Source organism: Ambystoma mexicanum, chromosome 11 (assembly GCF_040938575.1).
Source record: "Ambystoma mexicanum isolate Mex_15411 chromosome 11, UKY_AmexF1_1, whole genome shotgun sequence".
NCBI classification, from domain to species: Eukaryota; Metazoa; Chordata; class Amphibia; order Caudata; family Ambystomatidae; genus Ambystoma; species Ambystoma mexicanum.
The window spans coordinates 1,385,765,441-1,385,787,593 of record NC_090934.1 but is presented as its reverse complement, the minus strand read 5'-3'; positions in this window follow the sequence as shown (position 1 = coordinate 1,385,787,593).

Below are 22,153 nucleotides of genomic sequence, written 5' to 3'. Positions count from 1 at the left end.
CCTCCACCAGGCCCCCACTCATGTCCCCCTGCACCCCCACCCTCCAGTATCCAGGGGCACCCCCCACCAGGCCCCCACTCATGTCCCCTATCACCCCCAAACCTAGCATCCAGGGGCACCCTCCACCAGGCCCCCACTCCTGTCTCCCACCACCCCCACCCCCCAGCAGTGCAGGGCACCCTCCACCAGGCCCCCACTCATGTCTCCCACCACCCCGACCCCCCCCAGCAAATCCAAATCCAAATAAATGTTGTCCAAAGTCACATTAAAAATAAAATCAATCCGAGAGAGAAAAATAAATGCAAAGACCATTGCTCCATGGTGAATAAATAAAAAATAAAAAAAAAAACAATCCAATGAAGAACTATGTACAAAACATTCAAGGGTCCATGAGCCCAACTGAACAAAGGAAACCTACAAAAAACCCTAACTAAAATGCAACTATATACAAAAAGTGGAGCAGTGTCCGTCGACTCCAAATCATAAGAAGAAACAAAGGAAACCTAAAACTAAAGAACTATATACAAAGGCGGCGGGCAAGTCCAGCGGCTCACTCTGTGGTGTTCCGGGCCAGGGCATCATCAAACTCCTCGTCTATATCCCGGAGGCGGTCCTGTTCCATGGCCCCGAGGGTCCACAGGGACGACGCCATCTGCTCCTCCAACCCCCTGCGGATTGCCTCGAGGCACTCGGCCCGCCTCAGGGCCCTCTGCATGGAGTTCTCCGCCCTGACCATCGTGAGCCGCGCCTCTTCCGCCCGCCGCCGCTCCGCACCTATCTGCTGGCCCAACCGCAGCCACACGGAAGACACTTCCCGTCCTGGGTCCTCCTGCCCTCCGGCCGATGCCTGCCCCTCCGATGTTGATGGCCCCGAGCCATGATGCCTCCCACGTTGACTCTGCTGCTGCCTCCGACGCAACTGCCTCTGCCAGCACGACGGCATCCAGGCTGATGGAATCCACCAACGCCGTCGTGCACGTGCCCTGCCTGATGATGCCGGCACATCCTCCATCTGCTGGGGTCAGTTGCTGTGGTGTCCACCTCTGCTGGACCTCCGACTCCCGACTGTGGCAGGGATGGGATCCCCACCGAGCTGGCTGCATTGGTCAGGGCAGGTCCACAGGGGGCCCTGGTGGCATCTGGGCCGGAAGACGGCAAGGAGAACGACCGGCGTATAGCCTCCACAGAGGAGGAGAGGGCCGCCAGATTGGCCAACACATGCAGGAAACCCCCGAACATGGAAGATCCCAATTGGGCCACGTCGGCACGGTGCTCTTCGTGATGACGTGCGTGCTCCTCCCGGGAAGCACGCACGTCATCACGAATTGCACCCATGCGCATCGCGACCCCAATCAGGACCTTCTCCATACGGCCACGGGTCCCCTCGTCCACAGGTGGAGGGGAGTCAGGTGACATGGACATCCCCTCTACCTGCGGACGGGCCTGGGACGGGGCATCCCTGCTGGTGCATGGTGGTGCACTCACAGGGACAGGGACAGCGACATGCACAGGACCCTCCACGGTGAACTGTGCTGCCTCCTGCCCCTGCCCCCTGGACTGCACCACTTGCACCAGCAGGGATGCACCCACCAGGACCCATGTGTGCCTCAGTGGTGGCCTCCTCCTCCTCTGTGGAAACCACCAACCTGGATGGCTCCTCACCGTCTTCCGCCATAGTAGACCCCTGTGGGGGCTCACCCACCCCTTGCGCTGCAGCCGTGGGGGCATCCCCGCCGCCTTGCTCCACAGCGCCGTCTCCGCCCTCTTCTTCACTAGCCGCTGCGTAGAGGGAGACATAGAACACAAGCATCAGGGTACTGTACAATGGTCCCCTAGACAGGAAGCAATAGCAGATGAGTACCACTGTCAAAGTACACTTCCATCATGTCCCTCCACAACACATGGGTCAGTGCAGGCAAAACACACACAGTAACAGGCATGGTGCATGCCATGGACATTTCCATACATGTCCAATGGACTCTTGAAACATACAATGATATGGAACTCACATGCATCATGGGTCATGCCTATCACATGCACACACTTCACCTCAGTCACATCCATCTGGCCTCATACACCCCAAACACAGCGGATACAAGGATAACTAGGCTGCATCAGTGAATCTGTGCATTGTCACACACATGTGTCATGCATCCATGGCATTCACAAGTCACAGACACGCAGGTCAGGCACACAGACATGGCTACCATATATGTACCTGGCATCAGCACCCATCCCTCACCCCCACCCATGTCCAGGAACAGAGACTGGCATGCTCTCATGTGTGAAATCTGCATAGGGCTCCCCATGTCGCATTTAAACACATGCAACAACCATGTGGTTCACACATCACTGGTCGCACATGCATTACCATGATGTCCCTGCACACATACATGCGTACATGGCCTATGTCACACATACAGGCAAGTATCAGACAACCAGCACACTGCAACATGCCCTGTCTCACACAGCAATGCTTGGCCACTTACCGCTCAACTCCAGACGGGTCTCCCTCTCAAGGATCTGGGCGTGGAGCGCTGGGCGTACGCGTTCCAGGACCCTCATCTGGATGGAACTCATGCGGCCCCGGCCCCCCTCCACGAGGCGCCGGGCCTTCACGAGGCTCCTGGACCTCAAGTCCTCCCAGCGCTTCTTGATCTTCTGGACGTCGCGGGTTGCCACCCCCTCCGCGTTGATGGCAACCACACAGTCGGCCCAGATCCTCTCCCGTCCTTCCTTGCTGGCGCGGGACGATCCAAAGAGGGCATCATACTGCCCCAGGACATGCTCCACCAGGACACCAACTTCGGTGGCAGTGAAGCTGGTGCCCCTCTGCCCCTCTGGCCTGGGGTTGCCACTGGTGCCAGATGTCGAAGTGCCCGACATGGCAACCCCAGAGGCAGGAGTGGGTAGGCAACTGGGTCCTGGGGCTGGGCTGTGGAGCGATGTTATCCCAGTCGGGAGTCTTCTGTTCCAGCAGGGGTGGACACAGCAACTGGACCCCTGCAGATGGCTGATGTGCAGGCACCAAATGGCAGGGCACGGTGGCAGCAGGCAGGCAGGCAGGCAGGCAGCAGCAGATGGCACGTGGGAGGCTGCTCCGGGCACTGGGGGGCAGTAATTTGGCCTTCTGGGCAGGAGCGTGGTCTTCCGTGTGTTTTCGCGTGGCCAGCTTGATACGGAGTGATTTGGCACGTGAAAATCCTGCACGTCAGCGTGAAATTCGAGGAAAGGCCCTTAGCGCGTAAGCGCGTCAGCACGCATACACGATTCTATTGGACCAAAGGCCCTCAGCGCGTAAGCGCGTCTGTGACGTGACCCGCACGGGTGTTTCCCTCATAGCACGTGATGACGGAGCACACGTGGAAAGACTGCACGTCAGAGTGACATCGCGTGTAATTGGACAAAAGTGTCCGTACACGCGATTGGCCTATGTACGTGTATTTCAGGGGTGCGCGGGCACTTACACACGCGAGTACATCAGCGCACGTGTATTCCGGGGTGCGCGGGAATTTCCACACGCTGTTGGCCTGGGTACTGGATTTTAGGGGTGCGCGGGAAGTTTCACACGCTCGCCTACAACACGCGCAAAGAAACACGTACGCCAGTAGGAAGCAGGCATACGTCGACCCGCGATGCATAAATTTGCGCGCAAAAAACTAACAAGCTCAGACGCCAGGATGAATATACCGTTCCTAGCAGCAGTGGCCGTGGGCTACCAAAGGATGAGGAGGAGGATAGTCAGGGCCAGAATTTTCACACCCAGAAACAGCCTTTTCGGGATGCCTGATGACCAGGTGTATGGGAGGTACAGGTTTCCACCACACATAATACTGGACCTGGTGAGTGAGTGGGAGGGTGACCTCACATCACCCACCCTGTGCTCCCAAGCACTCAGCCCCCTGGAGAAGGTCCTCAATGTACTGCACTTCTTAGCCACTGGATCATTTCAGCGGACAAGTGCCATAGTGGGTGGGGTGTCACAGGCCACGCAGTCACGCTGCTTACACCAGGTCTTGAACATCATCACTGCACGCCCATCAGTCCGCAGGCACATATACCTGCCCAGAACACCTGCAGAAAGGCATGCTGACGCTCTGGATTTTTACGGTGTGGCACGATTCCCCAAAGTGCTAGGTGCCATCGACTGCACCCATGTGGCTCTACGTCCCCCCAGGGCAAATGAGCACATCTATAGGAACCGCAAGCACTGGCATTACATCAACGTGCAGGTAGTATGTAATGCCAAGGGAATCATCACCTCAGTATATGCCAACTATCCCGGGTCCACCCACGACAGCTTCATTTACCGAATGTCCACCCTAAGCCGGGACCTAGAAGCTGGGCGGCATGGCGATACATGGTTGCTTGGTGAGTATGAATGCCACTGCACATGCGTGCATGTCAGATACTGAGCAAGGTCACAACCCCACCAATGATACCCATCACCACCTCCACAGGGGACAGTGCCTACCCTCTCAGCCCCCACATGATGACGCCAATTCGGAACCCCACCACGCCACCCAAGGTAAGATATAACACAGCGCACATTGCAACCCGGGGCATAGTGGAGCGCACATTCGGAGTGCTTAAATCACGCTTTCGCTCCCTTGACCGTTCTGGTGGGCAGCTGTTATACGCTCCCCCAGTAGTGTGCAGGATCATAGTGGCAGCATGTGTCCTGCACAACGTTGCAACATGCCGGGGCCTGGCCGTGGACATGGTGGTGCCCCCACATCCCCAACCACATGCACGCCCGCTGCGCATGGGAGGGGAAAGGGCACGGGGGGAGGCAGCCCGTACACAGCTAGTGGCTAATTACTTCACATAGAAATCACACCCCTGTGGAGTGCACACTGCCCTGGCACATACCATCTGACAGTCAATGATGACTCATCCTGACACTGATCCTGAATGTCTGGAGAATCAACCGTCAAAACCATATCAGCCTGAGATTGTTCACCTGGAAGTGTTACAATGTGTGCATCCCTACCTACACAGACACCACCAATGCAGTTTCGAGAAAAAACACATTCATGCAGCTAAAATGAATACCCACTTGCAAAATGCAACATGAGGACAGTGCCATGTCACCCAACCCATCCCCAGCACCGCCACACGACACACCGTGCCATGTCATGCTATGTGCAGGTAAACAAAGTAATCCCCACAACATGACACAAGTGTCACAAAGTACAGTGTCCCTAATTGAAACTCGCGACACCTGAAATGCTTACAGTAATGCAGGACCAACAACACACTTGAGCAGGTATTTAGCAATAACACTTATCAGCTACTGACCCTCAAAACTACCATTAACATGACATTACGAATGTAAGGAATTAGAAGTCTTACCACCTGGAAATGCCTGCACTCCCACCACTTCCAACTGTACAGTGTTGCCGCCATGTAGAGTTGTAGGTGCACTGCTGCCAACATGGACCCCATCTCCAAAGTAGAGGGCCTTGTGTAGACAAGAGGAAAGGACCTGCAAATTAGGAGGTAGACATGGATGATGAGTTACACATCAATGCAACATACAGTGTACAACACAACAGCAATATGCACTAGGAATGTATACACAGTATTGACTAGACTACCCACACATGTAGTGGGAGTCCAATGTCACCATGTACGTCAATGTCACTTGGGCACACCCTTTGCAAGCCCATGGAAACGGGAAGCAGGAGGGGTGTGTGTGACAAAAACCCAAGCATCTGAACCAAATACATGACAAGCCTGCATGTGCCCAGCCACAATGCAGCGTATGCCCACGGGAGCCACACAAGGCAACACACTGTCCCAAAAAAAAAAAAATCAAAAATGGCCATTAATGGGCCCGGGGGTTGGGGAGGCCACCCAGGAGGTCCGAGGACAGGGTGCACACCAAAACCCACCTGTGTGGATCTTGCAAAAAAAAACACCTCCATGGGCTCATGGCCCACACGGCTACCCTATTGTGGGAGTATCACTGCTGTCGCTATTTTCACCCTGTGCAGCTGCATCCGGAGGTGGTGGCACTATGGGAGGCAGCCCACGCAAGGCCCTAGTCTGTTCCTCCATGGCTGCAAGCATGCGGGTGTGGTAGGTCTCGTTCTGGAGGATGAGTGTGCAGAGGTCCCCATGCAACAACTCACGGGATGCCCGGACCTCCGCCCTAGTTGCCTGCATCTCAGCTGAGAGCGTACTGGTGAGACGCTCCAGCTGCTGTTCTGTCTTCGGTTTGTTGAAGCCTCAAGCTCAACGAGAGTCGTCCTGAGGTGAAGGAGTTCCAGCCTCAGGGCTTCCCTGTGGCCCTGGGACTCTATGGAGATTGCTTCCTGCAGAGTCACCAGTGCCGCCCGCCTGTCCCTGTTGGACGCCAACATGTCCTCCCTGTGTGACTGGCAGATGGAGTCGGTTGCCTGCTGTAGTCGCTCCATCAGCCTTTCGGGGGGGACAATGGAAGTGGCCACCCTATCCATGGCCTGAGCCATCATCTCTGATGATGCTGCCTGTTGGGTTGCCATACCGTAAATGGATTGCTCCCATGCGGTATTGCCAGGTGGTGTACGGCCACCATGTCGGCGGGCACCACACCTGCTGGGGCAAGGCGAACTGCGCCTTGCTGTGCCGGCACTGCCTGAGGCTGCAGGACTGCATTACCCCTCTGATCTGCTGGCCCAGGAACAGGATCAGATGTCGCGGAGTGTGACCCTGCATCCGTAACCACCAAAGGCGTAGCTGCCAACACTGACATCCCCATTGAGGGTTCTGACCCTGGTGCAGGTGGGTCGGACAGAACAGAATCCCTCCCAGGAACACTCACCTGCGACAGCACGTAGGTCTCATCATCCGAATCAACACCTGAGTACAGCTCGGGGGATGTGCAGCCAGAGACACCCCTTGAGAGCACGACCTGCAGAAGTTGTGGGTTCTCACCCACCACCACACCACGTCCCTCACTGGTGGTCGGTCGGCCCTCAGACCCCTCCTGGGTCTGCACCATCTCCACAACCCCAGCAGTATCAGGTGCGTCTTCCCCTGCAAAGACATAAAAGCAAACAAATGGAAACAGGCATTAGCACCATGGCACACAATGAGGGCTGAGAAGCAACAGAACCAGTACTTGATTGACACATGTCCCACATGACTAAAACCCTCCCATGCATGCACCCTCACTGCGTATGAAGGGTAGGCAAATGGCACACACTGATGACACCAAGATGGAAGATGAACACATTTTCTGCATGCTGCCTAGCAGTGCATCACACATTGGCCTGTGATTGCCAGGTGAAATACACATGCCATCACACAGATGGCATGTACCATTGCTATTGAGTGAAGATGGAGAGGAGGGCAGAACTTATTCATTCAGTCCAGTTCCCTCATGTAATAGCTTTTCTAATTCAAACTGGTCGGATTTTTCACCTGGAGCTGCCAGTCCAAAATGGTCCGATTGCACAGGGACATGTCTAAACAAATGATATCCAGGTAACAAAGTCACTCCACTTTACCATAGCCATGTCAGACATGTGACTAGAGGACTGAGAAATGCCTAGTAAAAGTGGTGGAATGCAAACAATCTGCCTGAATGAACAGAGAAAAATAAGCAACAATGTTGTGGCAAGGTGACACTTCAAGGGCAACTGGCGTGCTGTTGGGCTAGATGTCTACTGTTGGCAGAAGGGATACTGCTATGGCCAAATGCTGCTGCGCAGAATGTATTGCATGAAGCGCATGGGTGACCCAAACGACTCAGGCGCACACACCCTCACCTGGCACACAAACAGAAGCCCTCACACACACACCATGCACATGGATGACACACACATGCATGTGCACTCACCGGACAATGCCTCATAATCAGGCAGATCTCCCACGCCTTGGATCTGTTCCTCCGTGACGTAGGTCCCAGCGACTGACTCATGTGGAGTGAGTTCCATGTCTTCTACTGGAGACCCAGCTCCAGTCACTAGAGTTGCGGCATGACTTGAGGCCAGCTTATTCTTTGCCCTGCGCTTTAGGTCATTCCAGCGCTTATAGCAATCATTGGCTGTGCGTCTCACGATTCCAAGGGCACTTACGATGTCCGCAACGGTCTGCCAGTGTGCCTGACATTGTGCAGGTGTGGTCTTGGATCCTGCAACAATGACCATTTCTTTATCATGTGCGGACACATACTCGACAAGTGCATTCAGTTCGGCATCCGTGAAGCTGGGCTTCCTCGACGGGCCGGACTGTGTAGCCGTGTCTGGGGCATCAGCCTGTGCCGGACGAGCACTCTTCCTCTTCCGCTTGGAAGGTGGTGGTGATCCTGAGTGTCCTACGCTGCTCTGGACACTAGGGGCAGGAGCCCTGGTGGACTCTGTATCAGGAGTGTGGGATTGCACACCTAGCATGGGAGTTGGTGCAGGCATTGGCTCAAGTGTAATGGTGTCAGGGGGAATGTCAGCAGGATGGACTAGGACCGACACTGTCCTGGCTGGGTGTGTGAGAGCTGGGGTGGATGTAGCCGCAGCTGCCCCTGCAGCCTCTCCACCCTGCCTACTTGGGGCAGCAGATGACCTTGCTGCCCCTGATCCACGTGGCCTGATGACATCAACGTGCACCAGCCACGTGTCATAGGGCTGCTGACCTGGAAGTCAGCCATGGAGTCAGCCAGGTCTGGTGCCACAATGGGCTGGTCCAACAAGGGCTGAGCATGGATGATGTCAGCCACATCAGCCTCAACCGGGGGGGGGGGATAATGGGTGCCCTTGACTGGTCCTCCACACATGGGGGGACAGGGTCACCCTGCAAGTAACAACCACGTCCCCTACCGGATCCACCACGGCCACCACTTGTGGCTCGTCCACCTTTGCCACCCTTACGGATTCCTCGCCTCCCAACCATGGCACTGATGTTAATGTGCATATGGGAGTGGCTGTAAACTATTGTCCTGGGCAATTGGGGGTCAAAGGGGTTGGGTACCAGATGGTAATTGTACCCTAGTGCTCTAGCAAGGCTGAATGTGACCCCTGGGGAAAGATGACGGGTCACGCAACGCACAGGAAGCCCAAAAAAGGGAGATGACGTGCATGCAACCCCTCCTAGACCACGTGTGCGGAAAAAAAACCCTGCACTACGCTGTGGCAGCCAGTAACACAAGAATGAACGTATGCGTGTCACACGCAGCATAGAATGACCTCTGAAGGGGCAGGCTACACACGGGGCAAGCACAGATGTTAGATAAGTGCGTGACTCACCGTCTGCCAGGAAAAAGAACGTGAAAAAGAAGCGCGTGTGCGCGTTGGCAACACCCCCGCCAAAAGAAGAATTGTACGCTGTCTGAGGAGACAGGACAACAGTAGAAGGGAACGCTGTTTGAGGGAACAGGCCCAGGAAAACCAGAAAAAGAGAAAAAAGAGAAAAAGCTGTCAGAGGTAACAGGGACTACGAACTTGAAACGCCGTGAAGTTAATCGCGTGTGAAACGACAAGAAGTACAGATTTCACCCACTCGCTCTCCACGAAAAGCATGTACAAGGAAATGGTGTTCTACACGTACCTTTTATGCAGGCTCACACTTCCAGCGTCACTTCCGCGTGTACGCGCTAGGGCCATTTCCACCAATTACACGCTTTGTCAATTCCGCGTGTACGCGCTAGGGCCATTTCCACCAATTACACGCTTTGTCACTTCCGCGTGTACGCGCTAAGGCCATTTCCACCAATTACACGCTTTGACACTCGGACGTGTCTTTCATTTTTTTAACACGCAACATTTCAAACGTGTGCCATATTCAACGTGCACGTGACTTCATAGACGCGCATACGCTGGTGGCCTTTGGGCCAATGAATGTACAGACGTGTGCTTACGCGCTAAGGGCCTTTCCTCGAATTACACGCAGACGTGCTGGATTTTCACGTGCAAAATCACTCCGTATCAAGCTGGCCACGCGTTCACACACAGAAGACCACGCTCCTTCCCAGAAGGCCGAATTACTGCCCCCCAGAGCCCTGAGCACGCTCCCACCTGCCATCTGCTGCTGCCTGACTGCCTGCTGCCCTCGTGCCCTGCCATTTGCTGCCTGCACATCAGCCAGGGGTGCTGTTGCTGTGACCACCCCTGCTGGAACCGAAGACTCCCGACTGCTTTTCCATCGCCCCACAGCCCAGCCCCAGGACCCAGTTGCCCACCCACTCCTGTCTCTGGGGTTGCCATGTCGGGCACTGCAACATCTGGCACCAGTGGCAACCCCCGGCCAAGGAGGCAGAGGGGCACCAGCTTCACTGCCACCGAAATTGGTGTCCTGGTGGAGCATGTCCTGGGGCAGTATGATGCCCTCTTCGGAAGGTTGCACGCCGACAAGGAAGGACGGACTCGGATCTGGATGGACATCGTGACTGCCATCAACGCGGAGGAGGTGGCAGTCCGCGACTACGAACGTGTCAGGAAGCGCTGGGAGGACTTCAGGTCCAGGACCCTCAACAAGGCCCGGCGCCTCCTGAAGGCAGCGGATGCTAAGGGGCGCCGGGGCCACTTGTCGGAAGATCAGATGAGGGTCCTGGAACGCATATCCCCAGCGCTCCACGTCCAGGTCCTTGAGAGGCAGACCCGTCTGGAGTTGAGCGGTAAGTGTACATGCATACTGATTGTAAGCTGTGCGTGTGGTGTGCCAGGAGTGGGTTGAACATGTATTTTTATGTGGGCAAGTAGGGGGGGGTGTACAGGGCCGTGAGGGTGACACATGCGAGGGGTCTCATGTGTGACACATGGATGGTGCTTGTGTGTGTGGGCTTGCATGGCACAGGATGTGGAGGAATGATTGTCAGGTGTGGAGGAATGATTGACATGGATGTCGATCGGAACACTGCGACAGTTGGCGGAGGTGTACACATGCATGCAAGTTTGGTGGTGTGTGTGCATGTGTAGTGTACTCCCTATGTAGCACGTGATGTGTGGATGACCTTTGGCTGCTCATGCTGTTGTATGTGAATGGATGGTGCTGGCTGTTGCAATATGGCTGTGGTATGGCTTATGTGTGCAAGTTGAAATGACATGTGTGTTGGGGATTGTGATGCCATGTCTGAGGTTTACCAATGCCACTCATGTATGACTGTCATGTGTGTATGAGTCCATTGGACAGTGCCCTGATGCCTGTGTTTTCTTTCTCCCTGTCTGCAGCGTCAACTGATGAAGAGGGCGGAGAAGGTCCTGTGGAGCACAGCGGCAGGGGTCGCACCAACAGCCGGAGACGCAAGGCCCGGATCCCCTCCCAGGTTCTGATCTCGTCGGGGAGTGAGGAGTCCGGTGCCGTGTCCCAGGCCGCAGCTGCCGAGGGGAGGTCCAAGAGGCGGAGGTTGGAGTTGGACTCCTCGGCAGCAGAAGGGGCAGCTGGGACCCCACAGGGCCCAACGGAGGAAGATGGCACAGAGTCATCCAGGTTGGTGGGGGGTTTGGAGGAGGAGGAGGCCGTGCAAGCGACAGAGGAGGGGTCTGGAGGTGGGGATTCCACTGGTGCTAGTGGTGCAGTGCAGGATCAGGGACAGGAGGCAGCACAGGCTGCCGCGGAGGTGCCTGTGTGCAATCCTGTCCCTGCTCCTGTCACTGCATCATCTTGCACCAGCGGGGATGCCTACCTCCAGACCCGTTCTCAGGGAGGGGATTGGCTTACAACACCTGGCCTTCCTCTCCCTGCGGATGTGGCTATCCTGCACCAGGTTGAGCCTGTCCAGGGTGGGGTGGCGTTGCGTCAACGGGCCATGCAAGCTGACCTGCAGTCTTTTCATGATGAGTCTGCACGTCTTCTCGCATGGCTCGTTGACTGCGTTGACCCACTGGGACAGCTCACCAGGGCTGGATTCCTCCGTTTCCTGGACCTTGTTCCGACCCCCTCCTCCACGGAACCCCCTATGCCCCAGTCGTGCTCCATGCCATCTTCCCACCCATGTGTCACCTGGGTGCCCTGTGGAGCTGCCTCCGACCGTGCGGCCAGGCTGGTGGACAACAGATCCCTGCCACAGTCGGGAGTCGGACGTCCAGCAGGGGTGGCCACATCAACGACTGCACCCCAGCTGGAGGAGGATGTGCAGGCACCATCGGACAGGGCACATGGACAGCAGCAGCTGCAGCAGCAGGAGGCTGTAGGTGGGAGCCACGATAGCTCGGGGCCTTCAACATCGGAGGGGCAGGCATCGGCCGGAGGGCAGGAGGACCCTGGACGGGAAGTGTCTTCCGTGTGGCAGCGGTTGGGCCACGCCATAGATGCGGAGCGGCGGCGGGCGGAAGAGGCACGGCTCACGATGGTCAGGGCGGAGAACTCCATGCGGAGGGCCCTGAGGCGGGCCGAGTGCCTCGAGGCAATCCGCAGGGAGTTGGAGGTGAACATGTCGGCGTCCCTGCGGACCCTCGGGGCCATGGAACAGGACCGCCTCCGGGACATAGACGAGGAGTTCGATGATGCCCTGGCCCGGAACACCACTAAGTGAGCCGCTGGACTGGCCCGCCGCCATTGTATATAGTTATTTAGTGATAGGTTTCCTTTATAGTTTATTTTTATTTGGATTCGACGGACACTGCTCCACCTTTTGTATATAGTTCCATTTTAGTAGGTTTCATTTCTTCCTTTGGGGTGATGGACCCTGAATACTTTGTACATAGTTGGACTTTGGATTTGGACATTTTTTTTACTATGAATATTTTTTCCCATGGAGCAATGGTTTTCTATTTCTTTTTTCCCTTCATTTCCTTTTTATGGACTTGAACTTTGGAAGACATTTTTTTGGATTATCATTTATTGATTTTAATTTGAAAAGGGACAGCCAGTTTAATTTTGTTTTTTTTTACATGTGTATTTTATTTAATTTTGATTGCCATTACTGTTGTTATTAATACATTATTTGGATTTTTTCATTCTTCAATGTGTGGTTTCATCTCATTGTTTTCATGCATGTCATGATATGGGTTTTCAGGTTCACTTGCAACCATTGTGTGTGTGTGAGACACGTGTTGATTTACATTGTTTCCATTGGAGTAGTATCATGGGCGCATGTAATTCTTGGTTGTGCCTTTGGGCTGTGGAGCTGGCCATGAGGCCCATGCTTGAGGATTGTCAGGGCCTGTGGGCAGGGGGACATGAGTGGGGGCCTGGTGGAGGCTGCCCCACAGTGCTGGGGGGTGGGGGTGGTGGTAGACATGGGTGGGAGCCTGGTGGGGGCTGCCCATGGTGGCTGGGGGGTGGGGGTGATAGGGGACATGAGTGGGAGCCTGGTGGAGGGTGCCCATGGTGGCTGGGGGTGAGTGGGAGACATGAGTGGGGGCCTGGTGGGGGCTGCCCATGGTGGCTGGGGGGTGGGGGTGATAGGGGACATGAGTGGGGGCCTGGTGGGGGCTGCCCATGGTGGCTGGGGGGTGGGGGTGATAGGGGACATGAGTGGGGGCCTGGTGGAGGCCGCCCATGGTGGCTGGGGGGGTGGGGGTGGGTGGGAGACATGAGTGGGGGCCTGGTGGGGGCTGCCCATGGTGGCTGGGGGATGGGGGTGATATGGGGACATGAGTGGGGGCCTGGTGGAGGCTGCCCATGGTGGCTGAGGGGTGGGGGTGGTGGGAGACATGGGTGGGGGCCTGGTGGAGGGTGCCCCACACTGCTGGGGGGGGTCGGGGTGGTGGGAGACATGAGTGGGGGCCTGGTGGAGGATGCCCATGGTGGCTGGGGGGTGGGGGTGGGTGGGAGACATGAGTGGGGGCCTGGTGGAGGGTGCCCTGCAATGCTGGGGGGTGGGGGTGATGGGAGACATGAGTGGGGGCCTGGTGGAGGGTGCCCCTGCACTGCTGGGGGGTGGGGGTGATGGGAGACATGAGTGGGGGCCTGGTGGTGCTGCCCCTGCACTGCTGGGGGGTGGGGATGATAGGGGCCATGAGTGGGGGCCTGGTGGAGGGTGCCCCTGGATGCTGGGGGGTGGGGGTGCAGGGGGACATGACATGAGTGGGGGCCTGGTGGAGGGTGCCTCTGCACTGCTGGGGGTGGGGGTGATAGGGGCAATGAGTGGGGGCCTGGTGGAGGGTGCCCCTGGATGCTGGGGGGTGGGGGTGATAGGGGCCATGAGTGGGGGCCTGGTGGAGGGTGCCCCTGGATGCTGGGGGGTGGGGGTGATAGGGGCCATGAGTGGGGGCCTGGTGGAGGGTGCCCCTGGATGCTGGGGGGTGGGGGTGGTGGGAGACATGAGTGGGGGCCTGGTGGAGGGTGCCCCTGGATGCTGGGGGGTGGGGGTGATGGGAGACATGAGTTGGACATGAGTGGGGGCCTGGTGGAGGGTGCCCTGCACAGCTGGGGGGTGGGGGTGATGGGAGACATGAGTGGGGGCCTGGTGGGGGCTGCCCATGGTGGCTGGGGGGTGGGGGGGGTGGGAGACATGGGTGGGGGCCTGGTGGAGGGTGCCCCACACTGCTGGTGGGGTGGGGGGGTGGGAGACATGAGTGGGAGCCTGGTGGGGGCTGCCCATGGTGGCTGGGGGGTGGGGGGGTGGTAGACATGGCTGGGAGCCTGGTGGGGGCTGCCCATGGTGGCTGGGGGGGTGGGTGGGTGGGAAACATGAGTGGAGGCCTGGTGGAGGGTGCCCCACACTGCTGGGGGGGGGGGTTGGGGTGGGAGACATGAGCAGGTGTGCAGGGTAGTCCCCTGTTTTGTGGGCTGCCTGCAGGGGCCGTGGAGGGTGTACAGGGAACACCTGTGAGGACCCACCCAGCCTAATTGCGTGTGATTATTCCCGCGCACCCCTGTAATACACGTACCCAGCCAAATCGCGTGTGATAATTCCCGCGCACCCCTGTAATACACGTACCCAGCCAAATCGCGTGTGATTATTCCCGCGCACCCCTGTAATACACGTACCCAGCCAAATCGCGTGTGACAATTCCCGCGTACCCCTGTAATACAGTACCCTGGCTAATCGCGTGTAAAACTTCACGCGTACCCCTGTCATACACGTACCCAGCCAAATCGCGTGTGATAATTCCCGCGTACCCCTGTAATACACGTACCCTGGCTAATCGCGTGTAAAACTTCACGCGTACCCCTGTCATACACGTACCCAGCCAAATCGCGTGTGAACATTCCTGCGTACCCCTGTAATACACGTACCCTGGCTAATCGCGTGTAAAACTTCACGCGTACCCCTGTCATACACGTGCCCTGGCTAATCGCATGTAAAACTTCCCGCGTACCCCTGATATGAACGTTACCCGCTTTGTGTTCCTTGTTTGGCAGCCCTGTAAACTGGTCCAGGGTTAGCGCAGCCCTTTGCGATGATTTAGCGATTTTGATGGCTTTTCCTTGCGCGAGGGCGTTCTTGGGGGCGTTACTGGCGCTGCTGCAGGGTCGCTGCGATACTCTGCGCCACGGCTGGTTTGGGAGCCTAAAATCCATGAATACGCTGTGCGCGGAAATCGGTTTTGGCGCACGCGTCTGGCGCAGACAATCGCACGCGGACACTCTGCGCCAGCCGCTTGCGACACTTTTCTGCGAAATTCTATGAATTACCCTGTGAGTTGTGTCCTAGACTAACTGAAGAGGACTTGTGGATCAGAATTCTAAATACTTATGAGCTGTCACTGTCAATAAGGTTATTGGAGTTTCTGGAAGTTGTTCTTAAAGAGTTCTAAAGGGAAAGAATTCTGTTTTTTTATTCTTTAAATCTTATGTGAAAAGAATTTTTAAGGAATTGTATTTATTAGTATTTTTTATTTTTAGCTTTTAAAGGTTCTTAAATTGCTAATGTGATATGCGTGTAATTCGATGTGTGAAAAGTTCAGTTTTGTTCTAAAACAATAAATAAATAAAACATGCATGCACAAGTATTATGTGCATTGTTGCGGTCAGGGAATGGGTTGGCCAGTGAAGGTGTTTTTGTTGTGTAACACACATTGTGGGTCCAAGGCTTTCCTTGCATGGGTTAATTGGCTTCAAGATAGTACTATGCCTTACTACTTGTGGTCTCTTGTGTGTGGTCTGGTGTCTACTTGCCGTACAGTTGTTTGTGACAGTCGTGAGAGAGTTAGTTTATTGTGCTCTATTGTTTTTGGTGTACTACATGCACACTGTTCTTTGCAGTTGCTGTGACTGTGTTGGTGAATGGTGCAGTGGCATGCTGCTTATGGTCATGACTCACCATTGATTTTCCTATGGAATGGCTACGTTATTTGTTGCATCTGTGACTGATGCATTTTGGGTGTGTCAATCACTTTGTCTCACTTGTCAATTGTGTTCTTTGCAGTGTTTTTTTTGTATATGGGGTGCATTGTCTCCATATTGGCTGTATGTATGTCACATGTTGATCCTTACACCACTGCTTTCGCGGTCACAGCAACATGAATACGTTTGTGCCTGTCATGCACATTCTCACACAGTTGTGCAACCATATTTCATTGGCCTTATGGGGATTGGTGGACATGATACTTTTGGAGTCCAGGAATGCCTCCAGGAATGCCTAGCTGCTCATAATTGTCAGTTGGCAAGTTGAAGAACGTATCTGTGGCAACACATATTCTGAGTGATAATTTCTTGGACATTAGTGATGTTTTTGTGCCTCAGGAGTGGTTTCACTCCATGCTTACAGTGGTGGTAGTATACTCCCACTTACGTGTCTTTCATTTAGCCGCACTTTGTGCATGTTCTTTTATGTCTGGTGGATGCACCCAATTTTGCCCTCCCCAGGGCACATATTCCGTTTTTTTTGTGTGCACAAAGGATTGACCATTGGTTATAATGGCACCTGGGATGTGGCTTGATCTTCTGCACTCCATAGGGGCAGGAATTTACATAAACTAGGATTGCACCAGCTAGGTACGTGCAGTCTCTCCAAGTGCCCTTTGGACAGCCATCCGCAAAGGTCATACCTGTGGCTACGGGAATGGCCCTCTTGCATGTCCACTGGGATGCCACACCGTGTGGCAACATTGTGCAGGACACATGCTGCCACAATGATCCTGCACACAACTAGTGGTGCATATAGCAGCACACCACCAGAGTGGTCAAGGGAGCGGAAATGTGACTTAAGCACTCCAAATGTGTGCTCCACTATGCCCCTAGTCACTACATGGGCAGTATTGTACCTTACCTCAGCTGGTGTGGGGGGATTCCATATGGACGTCATCATGAATGTGCTCAGTGGGTAGGCACTGTCCCCTGTAAATGTGTACATGGTTGTCATGAACATTTGTTGGCAGTGTCTATTGGTCAGTGTGCAACATGCATGCATGTGTGTGTCCGTTCATACTCACCAATGAGCCATGCATTACCATTTTTGTCGGCTAGCAGGGTCCGGTGGAGTGGTGACATCTGAAATATATAACAGTTGTGTGTGCTTCCTGGATAGTTTGCATACACATCAGTTATGATTATTATTATGCCCTTGGCATCGCACACAACCCGAACATTGATTGAGGACCAATGTTTGGGGTTGTGGTATATGTGCTCTGTCAATCTGGGTGGGACGTAGCGCAACATGGGTGCAATCTATTGCACAAAGCACTTGTGAGAAGTGTGCCACAGCATTGAAGTCCTGCATGACTATTTGCTTTTCTGCCAGTGCTCTTGGCATATAGATGTGGCAGCGCACAGAAGGTCGTGCAGTTATACACGCCAGCAGCTGGTGTTGGCATCATGGCTGTGTGGCCTGTGAGATACCGCCTACTATGGCAGTGGTCAGCTAGAAGGATCCAGTTGCCATGAAATGTAACGCAGCAAGCACTTTTTGTAGGCGGCTAAGGGCCTCAGAGCACATGATGGGTGATGTTAGCCAATCTCCCCAACAAGATCTAGGATGATATGGGGCGAACCTGATCTAGGATGATATGGGGCGAATCTGTACCTGGCATAGACGTGGTCATTTGGCATCCCGGAATAGGGTTGTACGTGGGTTAAAGATCCGGGCCCTGGCCATCCCTCTCCTCCTACGGTGTCCATGCATGATCTCTCTGACAAATGCTGAATTCATCGTGGCTGGACATGTTCGTTTGGTGCGTATTGCGTGCTTTATATGCATTTGTTATGATACACGTTGACGTTTACGCCTATGAGGTGTCGTGAGTGTACCGGGATTTGCGTGTACGTTTTCACGGCACGATGTTGAAGCCATGAATCCGTATATATTTGAGCTCGAATCGTGAATCCTCCCTCAGCACGCCAACATTAACGCATGTTATTCCTCATTCTGCATGTTCTGCCCCCTATTTTGGTCGCTGTGTAGGCCTGGCCCACACTCTGCTTGGAGAGAGTCTCGGATAAGGGGTTTCTCCACTCGCAGTGACATGATGAGCCTGCGCAGAATCCTCGCGGTTTGGCGCCCAAGTCCTCGATTTTCCCTGCAAATAAATCCATGAACCTGGCCCACAGAATGTACTTGAAGTCGTCTTTAAAGTTTGCTGAGAATGCAAAGAACCTGCAGCTCGGTTGCGGGGGCAGTAACCACTTTTGTCCCAATGTCTACCAAGGCTTCCTAGATTTACACAAACGCAGACAGTGCGCTGTTGACAAGCGTCGTGGGCACACTCATCTTTCTTTCACCGATATCACACACATCGTAATAACACAGGTGAAATGCTTTCATTTTCTCCCCTGCTGTCAGCAGCCTGGTGCATAATTATAGTACTTAGATGTAAAGGGAGCCTTTGCTGTACGGCAGGAATCTGATTAGACAGCGGCTGCGAGGTGTTGTTGGTGCAGGGTGGGCCCTCTGCACCCGAGCCTGGAGCACTCCTCTTGTGTCAGCTGTAATCCCGAAGAACTGGGGCTGTTGGGTTTGATGTGTTCCATATGACGTGCTAAGGTGCACCCTCTCATTCTGCAATTTGATGTCTGAAACTTAAGCACAACTTTCCTCTCTCTTTATTGGGCCCGGTGCCCACTGGTGACTCACGTGCCGTCTCCAACTTGCACTTTTCGGTGGGCTCCAAGCTGAGGAATTCCATCCTCATAAAACTGACTGATTCTTTTCTAAACATCTTGCAAATGTTTGGCAGGGACTGGTCCTCTGCGGATGGGTTCGCACAGCAAGATTGGAAATCCTTAAAAGAGGGGAGGGTTGAAAGAGAGTCCACTCACTCAGTAGACACGTTTCCTGCACATGGTGTCGTGAAACGAATGCTCAGCATCAGACATGGGGGAGGTAAAGCAGGTTTTATAGGTCGCTCACTGAAAGCATGCACCACTCATGTTTTATTGGCAGTGCAAACGGATTAGCTATATTGATTATGGGGTGAGGGGCAGGGCGCTATGCTTGGTCTGGAGAGAATTAAGCGGGGTTCTTAATACTAGCCAAATAAAAAGACTAATGTGCAGTTAGGAAACTGTCACCTTAAATAAAAGCAAGCCCAGGAAGTATTGCAAGGTGGCTCTCATAGTACACTAAGCGTTATTAGGGCTAGAGAAAGAATCTCTGCCGTTCTACATACCGGGCTGCTGCCTACTGATATTACCTATGTGTTAAGGTTGGTTTCCTGATGATGAGTTTGACATGTGTTTGTCTGTTGAAAGAAAGGAGGTGTTAGGGTTGGCTCCTGTGCTGGCATGTATGCTGTGCCAGGATTGATGTCATCATTAGAATGTAAGCTGTGAGTGTGAGGTTAGAATGTTCAGAGATGTATTGGTTCTAACCCAGGCAGTTACAAGATGTGAGCCTGGGTGGTGGGAGCCAGTGGGCTCTTGTCCCTGATCCTCTTTGTATCTCAATGACTTGATGACATCTGATCCTGTAACCTAAGAAGGTAATAAAGTAACCGCTAAGAGTACCTGGCCTGAGTATCTTGAGTGTCCTTTGGAGTGAACCTATGACCAAGAGCTGGTCATAACAATTGGCGACGAGGATGGTCCAAGGTATGGTGAAGGAGGACCTTGGAGTAGACACCAAGTGAAGCAAAAGGAGATACAGGTACCTGTGTGATGTCATGTGAGAGAGGAGAAGAGACTCTGCTGCGGGGGGTGCAGGCAAGAGGACAAGTGAATGCAAGGAGAGAGGGAGAGCCCACTGCCCCCCATAGACTGTTTGCGCCCACCACCCAGGGCTATTTGAGCCAGTCCACCAGGGCTGGAAGGGACAGCCTGTCAGAGGAGACCCCTGGGAAGAAGGGAGAGTGCCCTGTTTGAGGCCAGGAGTCATTAGAGGCTGTCCAAGAGTCTGGAGAAATGGAAAGCACCCAGGGCTAGAAGGGGCAGCCTGTCAGAAGAGAGGTTTTATAAGCAGCCTGTCAGAAGAAACCCCTGGGAAGAAGGGAGTATCCCCTGCTGTAGCCCAGGAGTCCTTAGAGGCTGCCCAAGAGTCTGGTGAAATGAAAGCACCCAGGGCTGTGTGGGACAGCTTGGCCCAAGGGATCCCTAGCAGAAGCTAGAGCAATAAAGAAACTGCCCAGGAGTACAGACCCTCTGAGCAGATGGGAGGGTGCTCTGCCATGTCCAGAGGATCAAGAGAGGATGCCAGTAATGGGTTTCAAAGGCATGAGTAGCTGGAAGAGCTAAGCTAAGAGGCTACCAGAGTGAGTTTGTTCTGCTACCCGCAGGGGAAAAGTATCCTGCTCGTGCTTTAAGTATGCTGCATCCTCGAGTGACTATGGTGCCATCGTGTTGGTTTCTTGGATTATTGCTAAGAGGTGTTATGGCATCTCTCTTGATGACTGTGAAAGTGTTTTTGCTGTGTCTCGTGGGACAGGCGAACTGAAGTAAAGGTGGAGGCAGCGGTTTGCGTCAGCAGATGACCGTTGGTGGAGCGGAGCTCAGTCAGGCTCTGCTCCCATATTGTGATTGATGACGCCATGACCGTGGCTGTGGGTGATGGCGATCGTTTTAGAAATCTGCTGTTTACCTGTATTCCGCTGTGGAACCGTGCTGTAGGTCGTTTCTTTGGTGTTGATGATACGCGGGGTGTAAATGCTGTCGGAAGGAATGACTTTAGAGAAAAGGAACCTTGAAACGTAACAACGTAACAACGTTTCCAGGAAGTCTTCATGAAGAGCGTAAGAGTGGAGCTCCGAACTGCCGATTTAGAAGCATGGACGATACGGTACAAGTTGGAGCGAGGTGTACAGTCTCCAGCACAAGGCTTAAGAGACTTTATTGTGTCATCCGCGGAGTAAGTTTGGACCTGGGGACAATGTGAAATGTTATTGCTGCACAGCGCAGAAATGCCATCAAGTGATCTTGGGTCTGGGTGAAACAAGGTCGGCTATTTTACTGCTGGAAGCAGCGTTAGTGTTGTTTTCTGATCTGGTTCGCATTGTATTCATGGGGGATTTATGTAATTCAAGGGTGATACCATCGGATGTGAGTCGTGTTTATTTCCGTAGTGATAATGGATGAATAGTGATTATTGCAGCAGTGTTTAAGTTGAGTTGTATAATTAGCAGCTGGCAACTAATACATGAACAGAATGTCAATGCATACTTGTTAGATCTAACAACCTTGAGGATTTTCAGGATTTTAAAGTTGTCTTCTAGGTGACAACATGGACTTTTAGGTTGCAGCTAAACATGATTTCACTCCAGCATGTCAGGATGAGTTTTGCTGGAGTGGCTTGTATGAGGAATGTGGTTATGGTGCACGATCAGAGTGATGTTATCCACATTATGCATAGCATAACATTCTTGAGGCATTTCAGCATTTAGAGTTGCCCGTGTACTGGCAACATGGACTTTTAGGAAATGAAAACTGCAATTTACTATGTGAATGTTTCTGTCATTGCAATGCTTAGTAGTAACTACATTGAAGAATGGTAAGATTGGTATGTTGTTAGTGAGTTATTGGTGTCCAACCTAAGATTTCTGCTAGAGCGACTGCAGCGCTTCTTAGCAGTTAACATTCTTTGTGGGGGTTGTGTGTATCTGTGTCTGATGTATGTTTTGAAGTAGTATGTGGGAGTTTTGGGTCAGCTTAGTGCATGACCAGGATTTGCCAAGGAACTCTGCGGAGTTGGAGGTGTTTGTTTGGTGTTTGTGGCTTTGTTGAGTCAGTGATGTTTACTAGTGGCAGACTAGTATGGAAACTCGTTGGAGTTTTGATGGGTGTAGGTTAGTGACTCTGCGGGGTCCAGTGGTATCTAGTAGGAGACTAGTACCAGAAGCTTTGCGAAGCTTTGATGTTGTTTTTGGTTAGTGACTCTGCGGGGTCCTGAGGTATCTAGTAGGAGACTAGTACCAGAAGCTTT